The sequence below is a fragment of the Scaptodrosophila lebanonensis genome, unplaced genomic scaffold (assembly GCF_003285725.1).
Source record: "Scaptodrosophila lebanonensis strain 11010-0011.00,11010-0021.00 unplaced genomic scaffold, SlebRS2 tig00000101-arrow-pilon, whole genome shotgun sequence".
Lineage (NCBI taxonomy): Eukaryota > Metazoa > Arthropoda > Insecta > Diptera > Drosophilidae > Scaptodrosophila > Scaptodrosophila lebanonensis.
Window position 1 is genome coordinate 3,159,352 of NW_022060569.1, and position 13,005 is coordinate 3,172,356.

The window sequence follows — 13,005 nt, forward strand, 5'->3', positions numbered from 1 at the left end:
AACTTGTTCAAGGCGTCAATAACAGCCAAAATCTCTAAATTGTAGCTAGACAATTATTTATCGGCGTCTGTAGTCTTCTTACTCATGTAGTAAACCGGATGTAGATAGCCGTCATCGGGTGACTTTTGTAGGACTACCCTTCAATTGATGCATCGGTGTGAAGCTCTGTCTCATGCTGTTGATGAAAAATCTTTAAAACTGGGTTTTCGGTTATTATTTTCTTCAACTTTTGGAGCATTTTCTTCGATTTTGAATTTTACGTCTTGTGTAGTTAAATCTGTTAGTGGTTTAGCGATCGTAGCAAAATTGGGAATAAATTTTCGGAAATACCCAACTAGACCCAAAAATGATTGTAGCTGCTTCAAATTACATGGTATCATACAGTTCGTTACGGCCTTAGTCTTTTCAGGAGATGGATTTATTTTTTGGTTCTCGATAACATGACCCAAAAATTCAATCTTTGACTTTAAAAACTGGCATTTCTTTAGGTTAATCATGAGTCCATATTCTGAACAACGTTGAATGACTTCTGTTAGGTTTGATACCGCTTCGTCTTCATTTTTTGCAGGGATAATAACGTCATCGATGTATGGTAATGCTATTCCTTTTCTTGCTAAATCTCGGAATATAGCATTGACATGACGTTGGAAAACACTTGGAGAATTTGACAAGCCGAATGGAACTTTTAAGAATTCATATTGGCCATTGTGTGTAACAAACGAAGTATATTTGCGGCTATCTTTCTCTACATCAACATGAAAAAACCCATTTTGAAGATCAATTGTACTGAAAATTCGAGCATCTTGAAGTCTATCAAACTGATCTTCATTCAACGGCAGGGGGAAGTGATCTCGTACAATACATTTGTTTATACGTCTGTAATCGATGCACAAACGTGGTGAGCCATCTCGTTTTTTGACTAATACCACTGGACTACTGTACTCGGATTCAGATGACTCTATAATACCTTCTTTTAACCATTTTTCGATCTGGTCATCAATGATACATCGTTCGGCATAGGGCAATCTGTGAGGTCCTGAATAAATTGGCATGTCTTCTTTCATAATGATTCGCATTTGTATATTTGTGCTTTTGATAATTTCTGGCTTGTAGTCTTTAATTAAATTAAAAATTTTACCTTTAGCAGCGTTACTTGCGTTGAAGTCGATGTCAATATCGATTTCATGTTTATTCAGAACGTCTATTTTCATTAAAGTGCTTATTTCATTTGAGTCATTTTGTACTTTTGAAACTGTTACACCATTAGAGTTTATTTTCACTTCAGCTTGCTTACAAAAATGTTCACCTAAAATTACATCAACATCAAGAAATTCTGTGTCCACAACTAAGAATGTTGCAATAAATTCTTCATCGTCTATAACAAAAGCTGTTTCGAGTTTGCCTGAGGGTTTTACTTTGTTTTGATCATTTTTGTTTCCAAAACCAACTAGGTACAGACTGCACTCGCTTAGGGTTGGATTATTAAGAGTTTTGTATGTTTGCTCTGTTATTATATTATATTTACTACCCGTATCAATTAGAGAGGTATAATGTTTTCCATTCATTTCAATATCTTTGCACATAAATGTGTGATCGACTTTTATTTTACGAGTATTAATCGGGTTGGGTTCATCTTTGTTTACATCACAATCTTTCGCGATATGGCCAAAATTGTTACACTTGAAACATTTTTTGCCTTTGCTTTTATTTATGCAGTTCACTGATCTGTGTCCTTTGGCCCCGCAATTATAGCATTTTATTTCTTTTTCATCTGTATTAATTGACACATTGATATTCTTGCTTAGCACAGAGCTTTTGTTTACCACATTTCTGTTTTCATTACGTTGGTTATTTTCACGTTTTGATCTCATAACTTTATAACATTTCAACTTTTGTTTAAATTCTTTTAAGTTGTTTGCATCGTATAATATTGATTTATTAACGCTCATGTCATTTATACCATCTATGACATATTCTATTAGTGCACCGTCGTCAATATCACCGCGCGAAGCTAACTCTTTCATAACAAGGAAATATTCTTGTAAATTTTCAAATTTTTCTAATTTTTGGTTCACTCAGTTGCTTATGCAGTTGCGCGCTGTTTGTTGTTGTTTTGAATTCACTTAAAAGGGCTTGTTTTAGTGCTTGCCAATTTGAAATATCGCGCTCACTCATCACGAACATTTTTGCCAATCCTTTTAAAGAACGTTTTGCAAAAATAAATTTCTGCAAGTCGTCCCAATACATAATGGAAGCGGTGTCCTCAAAATCCTCCAACCAGACTTCAACTGACAGAGTATTATCACCACTGAACGATCTTATTGAATCTTCGATGTGTCTAAAATTTAACGCAAATCTCGGCATTGTTATATTGGGAGTAGTGCTAATATTTTGTGCTACACTGTCGGCTTCCACAGCTTTGTTTTGATAGCTCATTCGTTTGTTTTGCATCCCTGGAGTAACGTATATGTCGTTACTTCTTGTATTCGTTTCACCAGACTTAATGCTACTAGCTGTCTCATCTGCGTCTTCTCTTTCGCTCTCGTTGTCATTGTCTTCGTTGGCAACTAGCTCGGCGTCGGCAAACAAATTTCCTTTTTGCATGTTTTGAAATATGTGTAGCATAAAATCGTTGTTATTGTGTTGCAAATTTAATAAGTTGCAAATCACCACAAAATCATTGCGTGTTAAATTTTCTGCAACATATTCTATTTTAGAAGCATACCGTTCGTCGTTTTGATCGAATATAAATCCTTCAAATGCACGTAAACGTTCGCGATTTTTGCGATCACCATTATTTTCAAAAACAAATTTGTGAAGCAAATCAACATTTTTCTTCTTTTCATTTCGGAGCATATCCCGAACTCTTTCAAACTCAACTAGTCGCGTCATTTTGCGTTTTTGTATGTATTGTACATATATATGTATTTATTCAACAACGCATTTCTTTGTGGTTCTGTGGCTGTACCAAAAGCGTTACGCGCCGGCTCCAGTTATCACGCGATTTCTTTACATATAAACATATATGTATGTGTGTACACTAGAATGCGTTATTGGAAATAATTTATTCTCACTTTTGGGTGTATATATCCACGATTCTTAATGCCATTTAATTTGTATGTTTTGAATTGTTATACACTTTTATTTCATTACTTAAGCTTTCACGTGGCTAACACTTTTTCTTTTAGCACTTGCGTCGTTTTCACTTTTTCTTTGGTTGAGCCCCCAAATATGTGGGACCTGGGATACTTTTAACGGAAATAAAGGATCCAAGGCTCCAATTTAATATGTTTAAATAGTTTTAATGAATATAATTATGAATTTGTAGTACAAGAAAATGTTTAATTGAATTATTTAGTTGAATAACAGCGTCGTTTCGTCTTTCGTCTTTTATATGCAACCGTCTTGTTTCACATCTTCTTTTCGACTCCTCTCTCATCGTTCGACTTCATCTATTGTTCATGCATGTGGTGAATTTGGTGGGCTGTTGGCACTACGTTGCCAGACCCATTCCCACATATATACAACAATTAAATTGTTACGCGAATTATACTTCGGGGCTTGCTTGAAGGCTGAACAAATTTAAATTCAAAAACATAAATAAATATTATTAAAAAAAGCAAAGCGTATTTTAAATTGTAACTGGAGAAGGATACTGCGCGCGCCTATAACACCAGGTCGGTAACTGACAGAAATGATGATGCGGAAGAACACCTTGAAGGAGCCGTTGGTTTTTCCACCGGTGTCCTGATACATAATCCTCAGAAACCGTCCATAGCACCAGCTGTGCGCTGGGACACCGAGCCAGTAGTCGCGTCGGCCGTAGAAGCAGTAGTGAATAAGACATATTGCCAATCGCAGAAAGAGGGCATCATCAAAGTGTTGCAGGAAGAAATCCGAATGGGGTTCCAAGACTTGATGGGCACGCTCAAAGAAGTCTTGCAACCGCGAGCGAATAGCAGCGATTGCCAAGCCAGTCAGTCAGCCAGAATCGTGGCGCTCTTCCAAAACGGCCGCATCAATACCAAGCTGAGCCTCGAACACCAGCGAGAGGAGCTTCGTGTCCGGTAGCAAGGCCAGTGGCAGCTACTTCTTCCAGTGGAACCGGCCATAGCAGCAACACAGCTCGAAATTGGCGGAATCCCGCTGCACAGTCGGCCCGGCGAGGAGGCAATAGGCGCAACGATTGGAGTGGTCAGCTGGACCCACCTCCTCCGTATGTAGCGATGAATGGCAGGTCAGAAGAAGTGGGATATCATTTTCACTGACGACAAGAAGAAAATGGCTGTAGAAGACTTCGTTTTCCAGATAGAATTCATTCAGAAGCAGTGTCGCTGCGCTTGGTCCGCAGTCTTGAGCACGCACGCTCGCGAGTGGTACTGGCAGTACGTCAGGCACCACCAGGCGGACAGCTGGCCAGAACTCAAGCGAAGCTTGCTGTCCCGTTTTAAAGGAGCCGTCAATGAATTCGAGTGCATGCGTCAATTGCGCCAAATGCGGCATAAGGGAGTACTTCAATGCCATGAGGATGCTAGCATCGCGTCTCCAAAAAGCACCATCTGAAAACGAGATGGAGAAATATATAAAAAGGGTTTGAAAACAGAATTAGCTCGGTATGTATTTGAGCTGCGCGTGCACACGGTGGACCACTTACGCGACGAATGCGTAGAGGTTAAAGCTATGGTTCAACGACGGGAAGGCTTGCTGACAACACAAAGCGGTACAAGTTTTAGTGGCGGAAACCGTCCACCGGCAGTGGAGGAATTGGTCGGCGACACGAACGGCGAGGAGTCGGCGGATTTTGGCATCATAGAGGAGGCACGTTTGGCAAGGCGTCCACAGCAGGCGTTATTTTGCTAGAACTGCAGACAAGCTGGTCATAGTTTCCGCGACTGCATATCACCGTCGGAGTTAATAATGTTAATATGTTAATAATTATACCCCAATTAGAGATAAGATACGCTTCATATCATACGGTCATAGACTTGACTGTCACCAGGAAGGGAACTCCCAACAGCTCCCATCCCATTGCTGCCAGTGCAGGTGGAGACAATCCGACAAGCCAATCGGTTGTCTCAGAATCTGGAGAGCATTAGACCTCCTCCACTTCGAAGGCATAGCAGCTAAGCCAAGCTGCAAAGCCAGCAGTCGAAGGGGAGGTTGCTGGTAACTCTGCAGAGCCAGGCACTTCGGCGACCACGTGCCAGAGTAAGGGTATCGGCTAAGCCGGAAAAGCCAGAGGAGATTTTGAAAATTCTCCAGATCTGCAACCCTCATATGAAGACGGACGACTGGAGTGTGGTCAAAGTAGAGGAGCCGGAAGGGACCACGCGCCAGATCGTCCTAGTCATAAATAAAGAATCCGTGGACGAGCTTGCCAAAAGCGGCGGTCTAACGAGGTATGGCTACAAGTCGGTAGACATACGAGGAGACACAGTGTGTGGTAAGCCAACCACGGAGAACGCGGAACTAGTTGACGCGGAGCCAGTCGTTCCAGAAAATCCTGGACTCGAGGTCGCGTCGGACGAAGAGGATATCCTAGAGGGATATTCCTCTGAAACGTCAGAGCTCGTGAGAGGTCTCGCCACCTTAGGCCAGGATGATGAGGATTCCATCCTCGACGACGACGAGGCCGATAGAACAGTGGTGGAGATGGATGTAGATGCCCTTGATGTTTCTACAAATTAATATCCACCACTGCAAAGCAGCTGCACTACTGCATCGTCTTAGCAAAGACGATGTTGACATAGTTCTCATTCAGGAACCTTGGGTCTGCAGAGGCAAGGTTTCTGGATTAAGAACGAATGAGTACAAGCTGATCACAGCAAATAGCACAAGCAAACAGCACAAGCAAAATTTTATTCAAGAAAAATATAAATTTTTTCTTGCTATCTGATTTTAGCGACGGCGACAACACAGCGGCATGCATAGAGGCTAAGCCAAAGCCTATAAGAATATGCTCCGCCTACATGGATTATGAGGAAGCCAATCCCCCCCCCCCCCCCCCCCCCCCCCCCCTCTATTGACGAGACAGTTTATAGAGGACAGCAGGCAGAGAAACATAGATCTGCTCTTAGGATGCGACGCCAACGCTCATCACACTCAGTGTAGAGTTCTCTCAGAACACTCTTTCTCGGACCATAGATACATTCATTTCGAGGCATCTCTAAATAGTGATAGACCAATCGTGACTAGGAATCCCAGACGCACAAATTGGTCCTCATATTCGAAGCATATCAGTAGGCTACTACCAGACCACCCTCCCCAGGGTCCAGATTCAGTCGAGTTCACTTCGACCCTAATTAATTAGTTCAGAGCAGCATGTGAAACCGCGCTGCAAAAATCGTGCCCCATTGGGAAACGAAGGGGCAAACTTAAGCCTACCTGGTGGACTTCACAAGTCAGTGAGTCAAGGAAAAAAGCCAGGAAACTGTTCAATGCAGCCAGATCCCAAGGGGGACTGGTGTGCATACAAGCAGAGCCTGTCAAAGTACAAGAAAATACTCAGACAGGCGAAACGATCATGTTGGCAAAACTTTTGCTCCGACATCGAGAACACCTCTGACGCCGCAAGGTTAAGAAAAGTTCTCTCTAAAACTCCCCCCACGTTGGGAAATCTTCAGAAGCCAGACAAGACCTGGACGGCCTCAAGTGAGGAGTCTCTCGAGCTGCTTCTAGGTACCCACTTTCCAAGATCCACAAGCACTAGACTGACCAACAGCACGCCAAGCGCGGGTCCAGCTCTTTAGCTGCCTGATCTATTATCCGAGAACAATATCAGGTGGGCAATAAAAAGCTTCAAGCCCAATAAATCAGCAGGGCCAGACAACATCATTCCGGCAGAGCTACTCCACGCAGGGAATACTGCCATCAGATGGCTGGCAGATATTCTTCAGAAGATCCTCCTTACGTGGAGAATCCCAGAAACTTGGGATCTTCATACCCAAAGCGGGTAAAGCCTCGCACACCACCAACAAAGACTTTAGACCCATAGGTCTCTCATCTTTCCTAGTAAAGACGTTCGAGAGACTTCTAGGTTTTCATTTAAGAAGCATGATTTCGCTCTCAGAGCTGTCAAGCTCTCAACATGCCTACTGGTAAGGCAGATCCACTGAGACGGCTCTCCACGCCGTTACTTCAATTATTTAAAAGGCCTTCAGTACCAAACTTTACACACTAACCGCATTCCTAGACATAGAAGGCGCTTTCAACAATGTGTCCCCAAACGCCATTACTAGCTCACTTACAGACCTGGGTGTGAACGACTCCACTGTGGAACTGGTAAGACAGCTTCTCACCAGGAGGTCCATCAAATCCTCACTGGGGCTGTCCACATCATCCATGTATGTTAGCAGCGGAACGCCTCAGGGCGGTGTCCTCTTACCCTTCCTATGGAACGTGGCAGTTAACACACTCCTACGATCCTTGGATGGGATAGGGGGATGCCGCGCGGTGGCTTATACAGATGATGTGACCATCTCCTTCTCGGGAAAATTCCATCAACCTTTGTGCGAGCGCATGACCGATGCACTGAGCATACTGTCTACTTGGGCGACGTCAAGTGGCCTAAGCGTAAGCCACAGCAAAACAGAGCTGGTACAATTCACAAGGAAATATAAAATTGCTCCTCTTCACCCCCCATCACCGAATGGGGTACTTCTAACCTTCAGCAGTTCAGCCAAATACAGGGTGCGCCATCTTTTATGTCGGTATGTAAGTATTGAATAACTTTGTCATTAGTGAACCGATTGACTTGAGTAGACCAGTGTTGAAAACCTCAGTTCAAGAAATTGCACAGAACCAAATTAAATAAAAATATCTCATACATAAATCGGTTGTTTATTTTGAAAGATATTCAATGTTTACATACCGACATAAAAGATGGCGCACCCTGTATCTAGGCTTGATAATAGATATGAAGCTGGACTGGAACCTGAATATCGAAGACAGTGTGAGAAAAGCCACAATCGCACTATACACCTGTAGGCCCCCTACGTTGTCCATTGGCTATATACTGCAATTATCAGACCCATACTCCTATATGGAGTCTCTATATGGTGGCCATCGCTGACAAGAAATTCATCTCTTCAGAGACTAAATAAGGTTCAACGGCAAGCTGAACTAACGATCTCTGGTGCACTCCGCACCACCCCCAGCGACGCACTAGATGCGATTCTGGGAATACTCCCGCCACGCTTGCGGCACTTCGCATGAGAGAAACCAACCAATGGTCAGAATGTGTTGGTCCCGCCAAAATCCTGAGAGGATATGACATAATCCCCTCAGTCACTGACTATTGTACCCCAAAGGAATACCATACTCCCTTTCACACCATCATTCCTTCCAGGGATGAATGGAATTTTGGCCCTCTAGGCCCCGAAAATTCAATAAATATATATACAGACGGTTCTAAGCTGAACAACCGCATAAGCGGAGGTGTCTTCTGCGAACAATTCGGCATCAGAAAAGCCTTCAGGCTCCCGGATCACTGCAGTGTATTCCAGGCCGAAATCACAGCTATTCAAGAAGCTCTCTTCATACTGCCAAGCGAGTCAGAGAAATCTGCATATATTCGGATAGCCAAGCGGCAATAAAATCCCTTGACAACATCACATCGAACTCGATGTCAGTGCAGACCTGTCGCAAATCTCTTCACGAGATGGCAGCACAGTTCTCAGTCTACCTCATTTGGGTCCCAGGCCTTCGGGACATAGAGGGAAACTGCATAGCCAACGAACTGGCAAAAGAAGGTACCACCGTTCCCCTCCTTCCAGACAAGGAGAGCATCGGTATACCGATGGCCAGCTGTAAACTGTCCATTCGGAACCACTTCGATTTCATTGCAAATCAAATGTGGACCAATGACACAAACCACTACAAAATCTCACGTCAAGCGTGGCCCATCCGCGATAGGAAACGGACTTTAGAACTCTGTAGGGTGATCAGAAGCCAATGCTCAGCTGTAATCAGAGCCATCACGGGGACTGGCTGGTGGGCTCCCATGCCGCCAGACTAGGACTTCAACACAACGACTTCTGTAGACGTTGCAGAGACGAAGAAGAGGGAAACAGTTTCCCACCTCTTCTGCGACTGCCCAGCTTTGTGTAGGACCAGGCAACGCTTTTTAGGAGATGGCCTCCTCCCAAATCTGTCGGCGCTCGCAAAAAGAAAGCCGATAGACATTTACAAATTCATCCGGGCATCCGGCCATACATCGAAATGATGCCGTTCACGGTTATAACCGATCACGCCACTCTGAAGTGGCTGATGTCGATGAAAGAATTGTCCGGGCGCTTGGCGCGTTGGTCGTTGCTGCTCCAAGGCTTCGACTTTGAAATTACGCACCGGAAAGGCTCCGACAACGTCGTGGCGGGTATGCTGTCCAGGAGCACCGAAGCCGAAGCGTAAGAGGAATTGGATTTCTCTCCAGAAGACCTGTTGGGTGTAGAAACCACAGAATTCGAGTCAGAGGAATATCAAGAGCTGACTAGCGAAATTAAAAATGAAAGAGAGAAATTACCTGACTTGAAAATTGAGAACGGAGTGATCTATAAGAAGACATCATTCAATCGGCTAGAAGATCATATCGAAGGCAGTGTGTGGAAACTGTGCGTCCCGCGTGCGCTGACCGGCATGCTTATAGCGAAGGCCCATACCGAAGCGTCAGCGCATGGAGGAGTGGTGAAGACGTTGTCCTGGCTGCGGCGGCAGTTTTATTGGCCGGGAATGGCCAAAGACGTGGCTGAAGTGGTCCAAATGTGCGTGGTCTGCGAGGAGACGAAGGCCACCAATCATGGAATGTAGGTACCGAGGAAACTGAGGTCCATGGGCGAGCACGAGTACGCTGCGTTGGGTGCAGCAGACAGGCAATCCCTGGTACAACAGAAAGTCCAAGCCCAATTACACGCGGCGTATGAGCGCAGTAGCCTTCTCTATAACCGGCGTGCGCGGCGGCTCAGACTAGTGGTGGAACTATGCATTGAGCGATTTCAGCAGTGTGTTCAGTGCGAAATTGGCGCGGAAGTTTCTAAAAGCCCGCGTGAAGAAATCCATCGGGATCAACGTTTACGAGTTGGAAGACTTGCAGGGGAACGCGCTGGATTTATTTCAAGCAAAGGACATCCGAGTGTAACGCCTATCAGATAGCAATATAGATGAGAACAGGGAGGAGAATGCAGCGATAACTACTTTCCAAATGCTCAAGAATGGGTGTGGCCTACGTTGGGCGCCGCGGAAGTATTCACCCGAGGCAATGCCAGACTCGAAGCAGGAGACACCAACAACACCAGCCATTGGATGCGCGCAAGCATCGCTTCGTCGTGCGTGCGTCCGCCCACTCGGATATTTGCGGTGGTGTTGCATCGGGCTGGTCACAGGAAAAAAAAAAGCAAAAAGGCAGCGCTACGGGAGGAGCTACGCGTAGACGTAGGGTTGTGTCCCGATGGCACCCCAAAGTAGTGAAACATCAAGACGGAAATCCGCACACGCACGATATCCGGCATATATAAGGCAAGCCGCAACACTAGGCGGCGACCTATTTTTTGTGGTTATTTGAGTGCCGAGACCTGCAATTAGAAAAAACAAGTAAAAAAGCTAAAGTCGGGTGTCCCGACTTTGAAGTACTCTGTACATATGTTTACAATAATTATAGAAATTAAAAAAAAAGTGTTGATCGATTTCATCTCTTTTGGTATTCGTACTCACGTAAAGGGTGTATAATTGCACATATGCAAAGCAATTGCGTCTAGGTTAGTGTATGTATGTTCATGCTCGTATATTCGTGTCTGTGTAACCAAAGCACCAGCATCAACAACAGCAAATGGAGCAGCAAATATATTTATATAAATAACTTCTTGTTAAATCGGTCTATCATGATGAAACTTGGCATACGGACACATAACGTAACACTGGACGTAACTACTAAAATGATTTCAAAATTCAAAGAATTACGGGAGTTATATAAAAAAAAACGAATTGCGGGGGAGTGGGGGGTGTATCAGAATAAAAAAAAATAAACTTGACCTGCCTAGGGCTTAGGGGAACCTGGATAACAAGTTTGGTAATGCTAGCTCTTGTACCTTCTGAGATCCTTGCGCTCATACAGACGGACGGACGGACAGACGGACAATCCTGCCAATCGGAATTTGCACCGCACCTCTCACGTCAAGATTTTGCAAGGAGCTATCCTTCACGATATGTGCAACAATTCCACTCCGGTGGAACCGCACACAGCAGCACTCGCCCCAGTCAAATAGGATCGCTAGAGGTAGTGGACGACGGTATCATCATAATAAATGAGGGAACTGCTGAAATAAAAATTGACAACAGTACTGAGAAACGTATCCATGGTATGTCCCTGCTGACATTCGACGAAGAAGTCTGGAGAAACGGGTCTCTGTTCAGAATCATGTAAACTAAGCAAAAACAGGGCATTCACCGTCCACTTGCACGTGCAGAAATTTCCATACCAGCAAATATGGGTCACAGGGTCAGCTTTCTTTTTAAGAACCTTTCTGTACTTAGAGTTAGTCAGATTTTGGAAATAAACCGTGCCGGTCATCGCCACGCCAAATTTAGCTTAAAAGTCTACTCATTTGTTCGACACCACGCATCTTATTAATTCGCTCAACAGCAAATATTTATAACACAAAATTTTCATTTTAAAAAGTGAATAAATATTAAAACCCCACTAATTCAAGCTTAAGCACTAATTAAAAAAAAAAAAAAACAAGTAAAAAAGCTAAAGTTGGATGGCCCGACTTTGAAATACTCTGTACATATGTTTACTATAATTATAGAAGATAAAACAAGTAAAAAAGCTAAAGTCTGGTATCTCGACTTTGAAATACTCTGTACAAATGTTTACAGTAATTATAGAAATTAAAAAAATTAAGGAAATTAAAAAAAAAAAATTTGATTGATTTTACCTATCTCGGTATTCGACTCAGGTAAAATGTGTATAATTGCAAAGTAAATCGATGCGGAATCGATTTAATTGATGTTTACCATTTTTGTTAAGCATCGATTTTATTTGTTGAGAATCGATTAATTGTGTAAATTTAATTTAATTGTTACGCATGATTTTTGTTTTCTGTGCACATAAACGCAGCTTAGTTTTAAGTAATTATTGCATTATTGTGTGTGTACTATTTACATTGATATATTTTTGTATGTAAACCCTTTAGCGGTACAACTATTTACATTTTTTATTTAATTTTTGTTTTTAGGTAATATCAAGGAAGTTGACGAGTCCGTGGAGCAAAGTGGCAAGCGTAAGGGAAGGCAAAAGTCCGACATTTGGATGTTTTTACAAGGCTGCCAGGGGGAAACTCTGCAAAATGCAAAACTTGTGGTTTGTATTATAGAACAGGTGGAAACACAACAAACTTGTTTAATCATCTATTGCGGGCTCTTCCGACTTTGTCCCATGAGTCGAAGCCTGTTGCGACCATAAAAACTTTCTTCAGTTCAAACAATTATTATGAAAACAATTTGGCGCATAAAAAGGAGCTTGACAAACCATTAACCCGCATGATTGCCATCGATATGCAACCCTTTCGCATTGTTGAAGATCGTGGATTTCGTGATTTCGTTTATTACCTTAATCCAAGGTATATATTGCCCAGTAGGACAACTTTGAGAAACGTGCATCTACAAAATATGTACAACGAAATGAAAGAAAAACTTGTTCTGATTCTCAATAACGTAGAATACTGTGCCGTGACAACGGATGGTTGGACATCGCTGGCGAATGAATTTTATGTCACAGTTACTTGCCATTTCATAGACAAGAACTTTGTATTAAGAGAAGCTGTTTTATCAACGAACAAACTTGATATTGATACCGATCACACAAGTAATAACATAGCTGACTCTTTGCGTGCAGTACTGTGGGATTGGAATATTTTACATAAAACTTCTACTATTGTTACGGACAATGAAGCAAATATGATAAAAGCTTGTGAAATTCTGAAGAAAAGGCATTTGCCATGCTTTGCACATAGC